This window comes from Triticum dicoccoides, chromosome 1B (genome assembly GCF_002162155.2).
Source record: "Triticum dicoccoides isolate Atlit2015 ecotype Zavitan chromosome 1B, WEW_v2.0, whole genome shotgun sequence".
In the NCBI taxonomy this organism is placed as follows: domain Eukaryota; kingdom Viridiplantae; phylum Streptophyta; class Magnoliopsida; order Poales; family Poaceae; genus Triticum; species Triticum dicoccoides.
Window position 1 is genome coordinate 501092774 of NC_041381.1, and position 17510 is coordinate 501110283.

The following is a 17510-nucleotide window of genomic DNA, read 5'->3' on the forward strand; positions in this document are numbered from 1 at the left end:
GGGGGCGCACCAGCCCACCAGGGGCTGGTTCCCCTCCCACTTCAGCCCATGGGGCCCTCCAGGATAGGTGGCCTCACCCGGTGGACCCCCGGGACCCTTCTGGTGGTCCCGGTACAATACCGGTGACCCCCGAAACTTTCCCGATGGCCGAAACCTGACTTCCTATATACAATTCTTTACCTCTGGACCATTCTGGAACTCCTCGTGACATCTGGGATCTCATACGGGACTCCGAACAACTTTCAGTTTACTACATACTCATATCTCTACAACCCTAGCATCACCGAACCTTAAGTGTGTAGACCCTACGGGTTCGGGAGACACGCAGACATGATCGAGATGGCTCTCCGGTCAATAACCAACAGCGGGATCTGGATACCCATGTTGGCTCCCACATGCTCCTCAATGATCTTCATCAGATGAACCACGATGTCGAGAATTCAAGCAACCCCGCATACAATTCCCTTTGTCAATCGGTACGTTACTTGCCCGAGATTCGATCGTCGGTATCCCAATACCTCGTTCAATCTCGTTACCGGCAAGTCACTTTACTCGTACCGCAATGCATGATCCCGTGACCAAACACTTGGTCACTTTGAGCTCATTATGATGATGCATTACCGAGTGGTCCCAGAGATACCTCTCCGTCATACGGAGTGACAAATCCCAGTCTCGATCCGTGTCAACCCAACAGACACTTTCGGAGATACCCGTTGTATACCTTTATAGTCACCCAGTTACGTTGTGACGTTTGGTACACCCAAAGCACTCCTACGGTGTCCGGGAGTTACACGATCTCATGGTCTAAGGAAAAGATACTTGACATTGGAAAAGCTCTAGCAAACGAACTACACGATCTTGTGCTATGCTTAGGATTAGGTCTTGTCCATCACATCATTCTCCTAATGATGTGATCCCCTTATCAACGACATCCAATGTCCATAGTCAGGAAACCATGACTATCAGTTGATCAACGAGCTAGTCAACTAGAGGCTTCCTAGGGACATGTTGTGGTCTATGTATTCACACATGTATTACGATTTCCGGATAACACAATTATAGCATGAATAACAGACGATTATCATGAACAAGGAAATATAATAATAATCTTTTATTATTGCCTCTAGGGCATATTTCCCACAGTCTCCCACTTGCGCTAGAGTCAATAATCTAGTTACATTGTGATGAATCGAACACCCATAGAGTTCTGGTGTTGATCATGTTTTGCTCGCGGAAGAGGTTTAGTCAACGGATCTGCGACATTCAGATCGGTATGCACTTTGCAAATATCTATGTCTCCATCTTGAACATTTTCAGGAATGGAGGTGAAAGGACGCTTGATGTGCCTGGTCTTCTTGTGAAACCTGGGCTCCTTGGCAAGGGCAATAGCTCCAGTGTTGTCACAGAAGAGAGTGATCGGCCCCGACGCATTGGGTATGACTCCTAGGTCGGTGATGAACTCCTTCATCCATATTGCTTCATGCGCTGCCTCCGAGGCTGCCATGTACTCCGCTTCACATGTAGATCCCGCCATGACGCTCTGCTTGCAGCTGCACCAGCTTACTACTCCACCATTCAACATATACACGTATCCGGTTTGTGACTTAGAGTCATCCAGATCTGTGTCGAAGCTAGCGTCGATGTAACCCTTTACGACAAGCTCTTCGTCACCTCCATAAGCGAGAAACATATCCTTAGTCCTTTTCAGGTACTCCAGGATATTCTTGACCGCTGTCCAGTGTTCCTTGTCGGGATTACTTTGGTACTTTCCTACCAAACTTACAGCAAGGCTTACATCAGGTCGGGTACACAGCATGGCATACATAATAGACCCTATGGTTGAGGCATAGGGGATGACACTCATCTCTTCTATATCTTCTACCGTGGTCGGGCATTGAGCCGAGCTCAATCTCACACCTTGCAATACAGGCAAGAACCCTTTCTTGGACTGGTCCATATTGAACTTCTTCAATATCTTATCAAGGTATGTGCTTTGTGAAAGACCTATGAGGTGTCTCGATCTATCCCTATAGATCTTGATGCCTAATATGTAAGCAGCTTCTCCAAGGTCCTTCATTGAAAAACACTTATTCAAGTAGACCTTAATGATGTCCAAAAGTTCTATATCATTTCTCATCAAAAGTATGTCATCTACATATAATATGAGAAATGCTACAGATCTCCCACTAACTTTCTTGTAAACGCAGGCTTCTCCATAAGTCTGCATAAACCCAAACGCTTTGATCATCTCAACAAAGCGAATGTTCCAACTCCGAGATGCTTGCACCAGCCCATAAATGGATCACTGGAGCTTGCATACCTTGTTAGCATTTTTAGGGTCGACAAAGCCTTCTGGCTGCATCATATACAGTTCTTCCTTAAGATGGCCGTTAAGGAATGTCGTTTTGACGTCCATCTGCCATATCTCATAATCATAGTATGCGGCAATTGCTAACATGATTCGGACGGACTTCAGCTTTGCTACGGCAGAGAAAGTCTCATCGTAGTCAATCCCTTGAACTTGCCGATAACCCTTAGCGACAAGTCGAGCTTTATAGATGGTAACATTACCATCCGCGTCCGTCTTCTTCTTAAAGATCCATTTGTTTTCTATCGCTCGCCGATCATCGGGCATGTAACATCCCAAAATTCTAAATTTTAGAATGTTATAATAAATAGATAGGTTTGATTGATTGTTTGATTGATGGAGTGAAATTTGAAACTTTTGAAAGTTAAATGAGAGGGAATAAAAGGACTTTCCCAAACTTTCATTTTTCATTCGTGATCTCCGTGAATTCAAATTCTTTTCATCAGAAAACCCTGGAGAGAAGATGACATGACTTCTTCCATTTATTTAAATGACAAGGGGTGTTCAAAATATTTGAATTTCATTTGGAAAATATTTCCAACCCAGGAGCTTTATGCAACTCAATGATTTTCACGAGCGAAGATAAAGTGACTTCTTCAAAACATATGAAATATGAGTTGCGAGTTTCAAAGAATTAAATTCAAAGTTCCTTTGAATTTATTTTCAATTTGGAGTTATTTGAGTTTTATTCAAATTATTTTTCTCCAAAAATTAAATATATGGAAATTAGGGTAAAATGATTCCCTACAATAGAAAAATGGAGAGAAATAAATTTGAAGTCCTTTTGGTATTTTCAAAATGATGTTTATTGGATTTTATTAGAGCAGTAGCATTTTTTGATTTATTTGAATTTTTGTAGATTTCATTTGAAGCTAGAATAATGTTCACGTTGCAGATAATCTTTTTCCAAAAATTTTGATATATTATATGCCTATATAATATTTCTATTTCTTTTGTTTTTAATTTATTTGTCTGTTTAATAAAAACAAAAAACTTCCGCCGACTGGGCCGGCCCAGCTAGCCAGCCAAGCCACGGCCCAGCCAGCCCACGTCGCCCGCGCCGCTCGTCCCCGAGCTCGAGACGAAGTCCCGAGCCGCCACGGCATCGCCGCCGCCGCCGTGTCCGCCCCGGCCTCCATGCCCCCTTCCCCACGCCACCGCCCTCTCCTGCCCTCTTTAAAAGGCCACCCCGGGGCCCCTGGGTCCCGTTTTCGCCGCCGCCGCCGCCGCCGCCATCGGTTGCCGCCGCCGCCGATGCCAACTGCCGCCGCCGCCGTGCTGCACCACCGCCGCAGCCACCACCCATCTCACCGCCGTCCCGCGCCGCATCCCCCCCGTTCACTCCGCCGAGCCGGAGGGCCACCGGAGCTGCCGCCCCGGCCGGACCCGAGCCGCCGCCGCCGTCCCGTTTCGCCGGAGTAACCGCCGTCGCCGGTTCCTCGTCGAAAACCGCTGCCAACCGGTATAAAATCGACCCCGGTCTGATACGGTTTTTCTTAAACCCTAGACTAGGTCTGTTTTTTAGGTTTTAGTAAATAGGGAACGTCCACTATTTAGATCTTATAAACGAACGTTCATTATTTAGCCTTTCTGATTTCTGTTTATTTCGGCCAGGGACCCGTCTGTGAAAATTGTTTTTACAGATTAGTCCCTATTCTTAAAACAATCACTACTTTTTACTCGTTAGTCGGAATCCAACAAAACCAACGCCTACTTCTTTGTTATGATCCCCTCTATCCAGTAAAACAAATTAAACATGTTTTTGAAAGTTTCAAATTTGAATTTTAAACAGTTTAGTATTTGAACTTCGTTTGATCGTAACTCGAGTTTTATAACTCCGTTTGAGTTGATTCTTTTTGCAAATCGAAGCTCTTGACCTAAACTTTCTGATCAGGCCAAATTCACTTAATTTTGGTACTGTTAGAAATTGTTTTCTGTTGCAAGAGTCATTTGCTTGGTTTCGAAGTTTTCCGATTTCTTTTGTTCGTTCTTTCTGATGCTTTTGAGTGATTGCTTATGTGTGGTTACTATTACTTGCTTACGATAGATTGACAGAGTGTAACGAATAGAACTATCAAGAGTTTTGAGTGCGAATCATCTTCATCAACAGTACAGATAAGTTCACACTTTGATCATATCCCTTTCATACCCAGTTTTATTGCATTAGTCTCAACCTTCAAACATTTCATGAGTAGGATTGATAACATGTGGGTTTTGGGAAGTAGATGAGGTAGTACCTATTACCTGTTTTATTATCAAACCTTTGGGAGTTACTTCTACGTTTGCTTATTATGCCATGCTATGCTAGTAGACGTGGATTGGGTGAGTGAATTTCCATGACAGATGTGAGATTGTTAATTAATGGTTTATTTAAGGTGGCAACATTAATACACATATGGGTGGATTGAGGTACCTGGTTATTCCAGGATTGCCTGTCTAGGCACCTGGGTAGACCAGGATTGCCTGTTTTTTAATGGACCGCCACCCAGGCTCAAAGGGATCATAAGAATATTCATGCTAGAAACTTCCGTGTGGAGCCACATGCTATTATGGGCTCTAGCATAGTTGACTAAGTCGTGCGCACTCTTACAGTGGTAGACTAGCAGATGTAGGGGATGTAGGTTGGTATGGTCTACCCATCGTAAGGTGCTAGCGCTTCTGAAAGACTATGTCTCGGTCATCTGTTTCTCAAACACCATGAAGTGCGAGAATCCCAACGGAGGAGATCGAGTCTTGTGGGGAAAAGTGTGCAACCTCTGCAGAGTGTACAAACTAATCATGATTAGCCGTGTCCCCGGTTATGGACATCTTGAGTATCTAGTACCTGGATTATCGTGTGAATCTCATCATGTTACTTTAATTAATTTTGTTGGGTTCAATGATGATGTTACTTAATTGGGATTGAGAATGCTGTAAACCATTTCAATGTTTAATAACCACCATGATAGTTAAATAAAATTTATTCCTTTGCTGTAGGGAAAAATTGGCTTTTCGCAAAAACATTATAACCATAGAGCCTCCACCAGCCAAATATGCATGTAGAGATAGCCATTATTCATTATTGCTCTATGGTGTGAATTTGCCAGTACATTCAATGTACTGACCCTTTGTGGCTGCAACGTCTCATGTTGTAGGATCTTACGACGAGTAAGTGATACGTTAGGGTTACGATTTCTACACTCAACTTTGCCGTTGGTGTTGATGGGAATCCACAACCTTGTTACTTCTACTATTTTGGATTGAGGTAATAGTATTTACGTTACTTTATACATGTGATTTACCTCTGTTATAAATCCTCGAGTACTGTGTGTGTCAGCATACCGATCCAGGGATGACACTTAAGCATAGAGACTTGACCCATTCGGGTCGGGTCGCTACAAGATGGTATCAGAGCACAAGTTGGCTGTAGGACGTGACCCTAGGGACTGGCAAGCCCATAGGAAAGATTTTCTCTACAACTTCATTTTTCAAAAGGATCTTTTACCTCTCTTCTCTTCTGAGCTTATTCAAAAATTCCTTTTAGTGAGACCATACCCCTTTCCCCTTTTGACCCCTCGAAGATTCGACTGATGAGACCACTCGAAGGAGTACAAGATATCAGACAACTAAGACTACTTTGGAATAAAGAGGATTTTTACCATGCATTACAAAGATGGAAACTACAACGATGAAGACTCCGAAGACTAGGAGAATTTGAAGGCCCTGTAGAATTTTTCCAGCTTTGTATGACCTAGGAAGGCACCCCTTATGGAACTTGGCAGACTATGGAAACTGTCAATACCCGAGATCAAGGTGTATCGGAGAAAGACCAGAACATGGAGCATTAGAACTCAAAGTTTTGTCAAAAAACCCTAAGGTAGGAGATATCAACTATGGAATAAAAGTTCATGTCAATGACCAGGGCAGAAACATGGATATCCAAGATGTTATCGCTCTCTTATGCTATTATTACTGCGATGAGTTAAGCATGCATTCCTTCGGAAGGATTGGATGATGGAGCACCTGTCAGCAGGATATGAAGTTTTAACCGTAGCTGGTGTATCACCGGAATCTGGAGTATTACATCAAGAAGTTTAGGGTGGATCAGCTGGAAGCTATATTTGACAAGGAGCATTTAGTGAAGAACTCAAGAACCAGAAGCTGATAGTCGCCAAGCTGGAGGAACTAAACCTCGAGATATCGGAGTATTCGTTAGGAACTGAAGTACAATAGGACCAGGGTTCATGCCAAGGAGGTTGAAACCCAGAAGTTTGGAATGCACCTCCAAAATATTAAAGGATGACATGAGAGACTTCGCATTAACAGAGTTGATCTAGCAAAAGAACTTGAGAAGGACAAGCACGATCGGAAGAAGCCAGCGGAGACCTGAACAAGACTGGAAGAGCTTGACGACGTTGAAGATTTATTGACCTTTAGTAGACCAAACCCCTGTTATATACTTACATTAGATGCGACGTTTGTGAGCTGTCATTTGTTTGTTGTTTTCCCGACAGCCACAATAAAAATGTCTTTTCAAAAAACTATTGTTTGTATTGTGTGTATCCCTCTCTATCTCTCTTTCCCACCCCAAACCCTTGGACCCAATAGAAGATGAATGGAGATGAGATCGTATTTTCTGGAGCGATGACTCAATTGGAGACGAGCCGATGGAATTCAGAACATGGAGGATCACATGAAGAATAACCTTATAGCCGGAAAGGATATGGCCCAGCATGCTCTTCAATGCCTTGAAAGAGGTGCTGCTACTTGGTGGAGGATGTACCAAACCATCAATGGATGGCAAGGATTAACCACTTGGAATGAATTTAAGTTAACCTTGCTAAAGTCTCATCTGGTGCCCCCGAATTTGAAGCCTTATGGAAAGGATATGAAGAAACCCTGTGCATGCAAGTTTTGTGGAGAAATAGGATACAACCATAAATAAAACAAGGATGAATACCCTCATAAGCGGAGGATTACCAAAGGAGTTAGCCGAGGATTTTTAGGGAACTTTGGTTGGAGATTGTTCCCAAAAGTTTTGTTGCAGCAATGGAAGTTCAGTCTACATTGTTGGGAAAGATCCGTGAAGCTCAGAAGGATGACAAAGAGATTTCTGAGTTAAAAGAGAGGATGAGCAAAGAAAAGGCCAAAGGTTTTCGTAAGGATGAGCACGACACCTTATGGTTCGAGGACCGTGTATATGTTCCCAATAATGCAAAGATTAGGAAGTAAATACTTCAGGAGGCTCATGATTCACCATACTCGATTCTCCCTGGAAACACCAAGATGTATTTGGATTTGAAGGAGTGTTTCTGGTGGACTGGTATGAAGAAGGATATTGCAGAGTATGTAGTCATAGGTGATGTATGCCAGAGAGAGTAAAAGCAGAGCATCAGAAGCCAGCAGGATTACTACAGCCTATGCCGATACCCAAATGGAAGTGGGGATAAGCTTGGCATGGATTTCATTCCGGATTTCCCAGAACCCGAACGGGATATGATTCTATCTGGGTAGTAGTTGATTCGCTTGACCAAAGTAGCTCACTTTATCCCAATGAAAACCACCTATACAAGTGCGAAGTTGGCCAAGGTATATTTGACCAGGATCGTATGTCTGCCTGGAGTTCCGAGGACCAACGTATCAGATAGAGGAACATGGTTTACCTCGAAGTTTGGGAATCAGTTGCGCCACACTTTGGGTACTAGGCTAGAGTTCAGTACAGCCTTTCATCCGCAGACAGATGGATAGACTGAGAGAGTCAATCAGATTCTAGAGGACATGTTGAGAGCATGTGCGCTAGATTATGGATCTAGTAGGGATGATAATCTACTTTAAGCGGAGTTCTCATACAACAACAGTTACCAAGCCAGTTTGAAGATGGCCCCTTTTAAACCTTTGTATGGGAGAAGGAGCCAGACACCGTTGATGTGGGATGAAGTTGGAGACCGTCGGTTGTTTGGACCAAATGTGATCAAGGATTCAGAAGAGAATGTTAAGTTGCTTCGAGATAGACTGAAGGTAGCTCAGTCCAGACAGAAGAGTTATGCAGACTCAAAAACGCAAGGAGGTAGTCTATAAAATTGGAGACAGAGCATGTCTTCGTGTGTCCCCTCTGCGAGGAGTTAAACGATCTAGGGTTAAGGGAAAGTTCGCCCCGAGATTTGTAGGACCATATCGAGTTTGGAGCATATGGGAGAAGTGGCCAACAAGTTGGAGTCACCCGAAGGATTGTCAGAAGTTCATGATGTGTTTCACGTTTCCCAGTTGAAGAAGTGCCATGCAGAGATGGCCAATATTCCCGTGTAAGGATGCTTGACCCTGGAAAGGATAATGATGTTCCACGAAGTGGAGTATGGATTTCATAAGTATAAGTTTTATCTCGGTATGTGGGACATCCCATGAGGATGAAGAGATGAATTACTATTGGATATAAAGGAGGTATGATGTTGGAAATATGGATCAGTGGAAATTCCATGATGAGTTTGAGAAATCATGTCTTAGTTTGGTGCAAATAGAAGGAAGAAAGACAGTACAATTGGACGGATTTAAGAATGCTGGAAGCTTGATGTTGGAATAAGGATCGGTTGCCCCGAGGATGATTTCAAGGTTTGCAAGTGATGAGATGGGCCATAACCCACAGGCCCCAGGACCTGCCAAGAAGCAAGCACACTCTTGCTGAAGGAAAAACCATGGAAGAGATTACGACCTTACCCACAGACGATCCTATAGGAGTTTACGCAAAACCTGAGTGTTGTGAAGAAACGATAGATGTTTGTCTGGCTTGCAGAATCAATGGATTATCCGAACTCGGTTCGTCGACAAGAGAAATTCTGCAATGCTTGTGAAGATGACCGAGTGTTAGAATGCGAGATTCGCTAAACCATATACAAGGTAATGATTTGGGTGCGGGATGGATTGATCACCATACCGACTTACTCTTATTATTCACCTAACTATGTGGGATGGTAAATCTGAGTGACTTACCTATAGTAGAGAGACGACGATCAAGACCTTGTTTGAACCTTAGAATGGTATAGCAATTTTTCCCCTTGTACACGGCAGTCGTTGCCAATCGTAGGATATACGATGAGGTTCAACCCATACAAATTTCCTGCAGGAGAAACCATAAATTGTTGACCACCATGAGATATTGATATTTGTTTAGTATTGGCGCCAGACCCATCAGCTAAGAAGACCCAATCTTGGAATAACCTTACCAAGAGGAAAAAGGACAAAATAACTGAGGAAAAGGTTATGCCGCTACTAGAAGAGCCCAGAGATGGAATTACCCGAGATCTGGGAAGACCGACACTGTCAACAATAAGGATGGACTATATGAGTTTTGATGGAACCGTAACCATGCTTCTAAGGGTGGTAGCACCCGAGACCCTGGAGACGATCGATGGATTTTTGAGAAGACCCCAAACCTAACCTATTTCTTTCTAGCCTATCCGAATCTCGAGGACGAGATTCATTTTAAGGTGGTAGGTTTGTAACATCCCAAAATTCTAAATTTTGGAATGTTATAATAAATAGATAGATTTGATTGATTGTTAGATTGATTGAGTGAAATTCGAAACTTTTGAAAGTTAAATGAGAGGGAATAAAAGGACTTTCCCAAACTTCCATTTTTCATTCGTGATCTCCGTGAATTCAAATTCTTTTCATCACAAAACCCTGGAGAGAAGATGACATGACTTCTTCCATTTATTTAAATGACAAGGGGTGTTCAAAATATTTGAATTTCATTTGGAAAATATTTCCAACCCAGGAGCTTTATGCAACTCAATGATTTTCACGAGCGAAGATAAAGTGACTTCTTCAAAACATATGAAATATGAGTTGGGAGTTTCAAAGAATTAAATTCAAAGTTCCTTTGAATTTATTTTCAATTTGGAGTTATTTGAGTTTTATTCAAATTATTTTTCTCCAAAAATTAAATATATGGAAATTAAGGTAAAATGATTCCCTACAATAGAAAAATGGACATAAATAAATTTGAAGTCCTTTTGGTATTTTCAAAATGATGTTTATTGGATTTTATTAGAGCAGTAGCATTGTTTGATTTATTTGAATTTTTGTAAATTTTATTTGAAGCTAGAATAATGTTCATGTCGTAGATAATCTTTTTCTGAAAATTTTGATATATTATATGCCTATATAATGTTTCTATTTCTTTTGTTTTTATTTTGTTTGTCTGTTTAATAAAAACAAAAAACTTCCGCCGACTGGGCCGGCCCAGCTAGCCAGCCAGGCCACGGCCCAGCCAGCCTACGTCGCCCGCGCCGTTCGTCCCCGAGCTCAGGACGAAGTCCCGAGCCGCCACGGCATCGCCGCCGCCGCCGTGTCCGCCCCGGCCTCCGTGCCCCCTTCCCCACGCCACCGCCCTCTCCTGCCCTCTTTAAAAGGCCACCCCGGGGCCCCTGGGTCCCGTTTTCGCCGCCGCCGCCGCCCCTCGCCAGATCCGCCGCCGCCGCCATCGGTTGCTGTCGCCGCCGATGCCAACTGCCGCCGCCGCCACGCTGCACCACCGCCGCAGCCACCACCCATCTCACCGCCGTCCCGCGCCGCATCCCCCCCGTTCACTCCGCCGAGCCGGAGGGCCACCGGAGCTGCCGCCCCGGCCGGACCCGAGCCGCCGCCGCCGTCCTATTTCGCCGGAGTAACCGCCGTCGCCGGTTCCTCGTCGAAAACCGCTGCCAACCGGTATAAAACCAACCCCGGTTTGAGACGGTTTTTCTTTTAAGTTCGGTTTTTCTTAAACCCTAGACTAGATCTGTTTTTTTAGGTTTTAGTAAACAACGAACATCCACTGTTTAGATCTTATAAACAAACGTTCGTTATTTAGCCTTTCTGATTTCTGTTTATTTCGGCCAGGGACCCATCTGTGAAAATTTTATTTACAAATTAGTCCCTGTTCTTAAAACAATCACTACTTTTTACTCGTTAGTCGGAATCCAACAAAACCAATGCCTACTTCTTCTTTATGATCCCCTCTATCCAGTAAAACCACTTAAACATGTTTTTGAAAGTTTAAAATTTGAATTTTAAACAGTTTAGTATTTGAACTTTGTTTGATTGTAACTCGAGTTTTATAACTCCGTTTGAGTTGATTCTTTTTGCAAATCAAAGCTCTTGACCTAAACTTTCTGATAAGGCTAAATTCACTTAACTTTGGTACTGTTAGAAATTATTTTCTGTTGCAAGAGTCATTTGCTTGGTTTCCAAGTTTTCCTATTTGTTTTGTTCGTTCTTTCCGATGCTTTTGAGTGATTGCTTATGTGTGGTTACTATTACTTGCTTACGATAGATTGACGGAGTGTGACGAATAGAACTATCAAGAGTTTTGAGTTGAATCATCTTCATCAACAGTACAGGCAAGTTCACACTTTGATCATATCCCTTTCATACCCAGTTTTATTGCATTAGTCTCAACCTTCAAACATTTCATGAGTAGGATTGATAACATGTGGGTTTTGGGAAGTACATGAGGTAGTACCTATTACCTGTTTTATTATCAAACCTTTGGGAGTTACTTCTACGTTTGCTTATTATGCCATGTTATGCTAGTAGACGTGGATTGGGTGAGTGAATTTCCATGACAGATGTGAGATTTTTAATTAATGGTTTATTTAAGGTGGCAACATTAATACACATATGGGTGGATTGCGGTACCTGGTTATTCCAGGATTGCCTGTCTAGGCACCTGGGTAGACCAGGATTGCCTTTTTTATGGACCGCCACCCAGGCTCAAAGGGATCATAAGATTATTCATGCTAGAAACTTCTGTGTGCAGCCACATGCTATTATGGGCTCTAGCATAGTTGACTAAGTCGTGCGAACTCTTACAGTGGTAGACTAGCAGATGTAGGGGATGTAGGTTGGTACGGTCTACCCATCGTAAGGTGCTAGCGCTTCTGAAAGACTATGTCGCGGTCATCCGTTTCTCAAACACCATGAAGTGCGAGAATCCCAACAGAGGAGATCGAGTCTTGTGGGGAAAAGTGTGCAACCTCTACAGAGTGTACAAACTAATCATGATCTCCTCGGTTATGGACATCTTGAGTATCTAGTACCTGGATTATCGTGTGAATCTCATCATGTTACTTTAATTAATTTTGTTGGGTTCAATGATGATGTTACTTAATTGGGATTGAGAATGCTGTCAACCATTCTCAATGTTTAATAACCACCATGATAGTTAAATAAAATTTATTCCTTTGCAGTAGGGAAAAATTGGCTTTTCGCAAAAACATTATAACCATAGAGCCTCCACCAGCCAAATATGCATGTAGAGATAGCCATTATTCATTATTGCTCTATGGTATGAATTTGCCAGTACATTCAATGTACTGACCCTTTGTGGCTGCAACGTCTCATGTTGCAGGATCTTACGATGAGTAAGTGATACGTTAGGGTTACGATTTCTAAACTCAACTTTGCCGTTGGTGTTGATGGGAATCCACAACCTTGTTACTTCCGCTATTTTGGATTGAGGTAATAGTATTTACGTTACTTTATACATGTGATTTACCTCTGTTATAAATCCTCGAGTACTATGTGTGTCAGCATACCGATCCAGGGATGACACTTAAGCATAGAGACTTGACCCATTCGGGTCGGGTCGCTACAGAGCAAGTCTGTCAAAGTCCATACTTTGTTTTCATACATGGATCCTATCTCGGATTGCATGGCTTCAAGCCATTTATTGGAATCTGGGCCCGCCATCGCTTCTTCATAGTTTGAAGGTTCACCGTTGTCTAACAACATGATTTCCAGGACAGGGTTGCCATACCACTCTGGTGTGGAACATGTCCTTGTGGACCTACGAAGTTCAGTAGCAACTTGATCTGAAGTACCTTGATCATCATCATTAATTTCCTCTCCAGTCGGTGTAGGCACCACAGGAACATTTTCCTGAGCTGCACTACTTTCTGGTTCAAGAGGTAGTACTTCATCGAGTTCTACTTTCCTCCCACTTACTCCTTTCGAAAGAAACTCTTTCTCCAGAAAGGATCCGTTCTTGGCAACAAAGATCTTGCCTTCGGATCTAAGGTAGAAGGTATACCCAATGGTTTCCTTAGGGTATCCTATGAAGACGCATTTTTCCGACTTGGGTTCGAGCTTTTCAGGTTGAAGTTTCTTGACATAAGCATCGCATCCCCAAACTTTTAGAAACGACAGCTTAGGTTTCTTCCCAAACCATAATTCATACGGTGTCGTCTTAACGGATTTAGACGGTGACCTATTTAAAGTGAATGTAGCTGTCTCTAGAGCATATCCCCAAAATGATAGCGGTAAATCGCTAAGAGACATCATAGATCACACCATATCCAATAGAGTGTGATTACGACGTTCGGACACACCGTTACGCTGAGGTGTTCCAGGAGGCGTGAGTTGTGAAACGATTCCACATTTCCTTAAGTGCGTACCAACTTCGTGACTTAAATATTCTCCTCCACGATCTGATCGTAAGAACTTTATTTTTCGGTCACGTTAATTCTCTACCTCATTCTGAAATTCCTTGAACTTTTCAAAGGTCTCAGACTTGTGTTTCATCAAGTAGACATACCCATATCTACTTAAGCCATCAGTGAGAGTGAGAACATAATGATATCCTCCGCGAGCCTGAACGCTCATTGGACCGCACACATCGGTATGTATGATTCCCAATAAGTTGGTTGCTCGCTCCATTGTTCCGGAGAATGGAGTCTTGGTCATTTTGCCCATGAGGCATGGTTCGCATGTGTCAAATGATTCATAACCGAGAGACTCTAAAAGTCCATCAGCATGGAGCTTCTTCATGCACTTGACACCAATGTGACCAAGGCGGCAGTGCCACAAGTATGTGGGACTATCGTTATCAACCTTAGATCTTTTGGTATTCACACTATGAATATGTGTAACATTACGTTCGAGATTCATTAAGAACAAACCATTGACCAGCGGGGCATGACCATAAAACATATCTCTCATATAAATAGAACAACCATTATTCTCGGATTTAAATGAGTAGCCATCTCGCATTAAACGAGATCCAGATACAATGTTCATGCTCAAATCTGGCACTAAATAACAATTATCGAGGTTTAAAACTAATCCCGTAGGTAAATGTAGAGGTAGCGTGCCGACGGCGATCACATCGACCTTGGAACCATTCCCGACGCGCATCGTCACCTCGTCCTTCGCCAGTCTCCGCTTATTCCACAGCTCCTGCTTTGAGTTACAAATATGAGCAACGGCACCGGTATCAAATACCTAGGAGCTACTACGAGTACTGGTAAGGTACACATCAATTACATGTATATCACATATACCTTTAGTGTTGCCGGCCTTCTTGTCCGCTAAGTATTTGGGGCAGTTCCGCTTCCAGTGACCCTTCCCTTTGCAATAAAAGCACTCAGTCTTAGGCTTAGGTCCATTCTTTGACTTCTTCCCGGCAACTGGCTTACCGGGCGCGGCAACTTCCTTGTCGTACTTCTTGAAGTTCTTCTTACCCTTGCCCTTCTTGAACTTAGTGGTTTTATTGACCATCAACACTTGATGTTCCTTTTTGATTTCTACCTCTGCGGACTTCAGCGTTGAAAATACTTTAGGAATAGTTTTCACCATCCCCTGCATATTTTAGTTCATAACAAAGCTCTTGTATCTTGGTGGGAGCGACTGGAGGATTCTGTCAATGACCGCCTCGTCCGGGAGGTTAATGTCCAGCTGGGACAGGCGGTTGTGCAACCCAGACATTTTGAGTATGTGCTCACTGACAGAACTATTTTCCTCCATCTTACAACTATAGAACTTGTTGGAGACTTCATATCTCTTGACCCCGGCATGATCTTGGAAAACCATTTTCAGCTCCTCGAACATCTCATATGCTCCGTGTTGCTCAAAACGCTTTTGGAGCCCGTAAAGCATGCCGCACTGAACGAGGGAGTAATCATCAGCATGTGACTGCCAAGCGTTCATAATGTCTTGGTTCTCTGGGATGGGTGCTTCACCTAGCGGTCCTTCTAGGACATATGCTTTCTTGGCAGCTATGAGGATGATCCTCAGGTTCCGGACCCAGTCCGTATAGTTGCTGCCATCATCTTTCAGCTTGGTTTTCTCTAGGAACGCGTTGAAGTTCATGTTGACATGAGCGTTGGCCATTTGATCTATAAGACATTTTTGCAAAGATTTTTAGACTAAGTTCATGATAATTAAGTTCATCTAATCAAATTATTTAATGAACTCCCACTCAGATTAGACATCCCTCTAGTCATCTAAGTGACACATGATCCGAGTCGACTAGGCCGTGTCCGATCATCACGTGAGACGGACTAGCCATCATCGGTGAACATCTCCATGTTGATCGTATCTTCCATACGACTCATGTTCGACCTTTCGGTCTCTGTGTTCCGAGGCCATGTCTGTACATGCTAGGCTCGTCAAGTTAACCTAAGTGTTTTGCATGTGTAAATATGTCTTACACCCGTTGTATGTGAACGTTAGAATCTATCACACCCGATCATCATGTGGTGCTTCGAAACAACGAACTTTCGCAACGGCGCATAGTTAGGGGGAACACTTTCTTGAAATTATTATGAGGGATCATCTTATTTACTACCGTCGTTCTAAGTAAACAAGATGCAAAAACATGATAAACATCACATGCAATCAAATAGTAGTGACATGATATGGCCAATATCATATAGCTCCTTTGATCTCCATCTTCGGGGCTCCATGATCATCTTCGTCACTAGCATGACACCATGATCTCCATCATCGTTTCTCCATGAAGTTGCTCACCAACTATTACTTCTACTACTATGGCTAACGGTTTAGCAATAAAGTAAAGTAATTACATGGTGTTTAATCATTGACACGCAGGTCATACAATAATTAAGACAACTCCTATGGCTCCTGCCGGTTGTCATACTCATCGACATGCAAGTCGTGATTCCTATTACAAGAACATGATCTCATACATCACATATATATCATTCATCACAACTTTTGGCCATATCACATCACAAAGCAATTGCTGCAAAAACAAGTTAGACGTCCTCTAATTGTTGTTGCATTTTTTACGTGGCTACAATAGGGTTCTAGCAAGAACGTTTTCTTACCTACGTAAAAGCCACAACGTGATTTGTCAACTTCTATTTACCCTTCATAAGGACCCTTTTCATCGAATCCGCTCCAACTAAAGTGGGAGAGACAGACACCCGCTAGCCACCTTATGCAACTAGTGCATGTCAGTCGGTGGAACCTGTCTCATGTAAGCGTACGTGTAAGGTCGGTCCGGGCCGCTTCATCCCACAATACCGCTGAAGCAAAATAACACTAGTAGTGGCAAGAAAGTTGACAACATCTATGCCCACAACAAGTTTGTGTTCTACTCGTGCAAAGAGAACTACGTATAGACCTAGCTCATGATGCCACTGTTGGGGAACATTGCAGAAAATAAAAAATTTCCCTATGTTTCACCAAGATCAATCTATGAGTTCATCTAGCAAGGAGAGAGAGGAGTGCATCTACATACCTTTGTAGATCGTGAGCGGAAGCGTTCAAGAGAACGGGGTTGAGGGAGTCGTACTCGTCGTGATCCAAATCACCGATGATCCTAGTGCTGAACGGACAGCACCTCCGGGTTCAACACACGTACGGTTGGGGAAGACGTCTCCTCCTTCTTTATCCATCAAGGGGGGAGGAGAGGTTGATGGAGATCCAGAAGCACGACGGCGTGGTGGTGGATGCAGCAGCGATCTCGGCAGGGCTTCGACAAGCTTCTGCGAGAGGGAGAGGTGTAGCAGGGGGAGAGGGAGGCGCCAAGAGCATGGGTGCGGCTTCCCTCCCTCCCCCCTCTTTATATAGGGCCCCTAGGGGGGTGCCGGCCCTAGGAGATGGGATCTCCAAGGGGGGGCGGCGGCCAGGGGGGTGGCTTGCCCCCCAAGCCAGGTGGAGGCGCCCCCAACCCTAGGGTTTCCCAACCCTAGGCGCATGGGGGGCAAGGGGGGCGCACCAGCCCACCAGGGGATGGTTCCCCTCCCACTTCAGCCCATGGGGCCCTCCAGGTTAGGTGGCCTCACCCGATGGACCCCCGGGAGCCTTTTGGTGGTCCCGGTACAATACCGATGACCCCCGAAACTTTCCCGATGGCCGAAACCTGACTTCCTATATATAA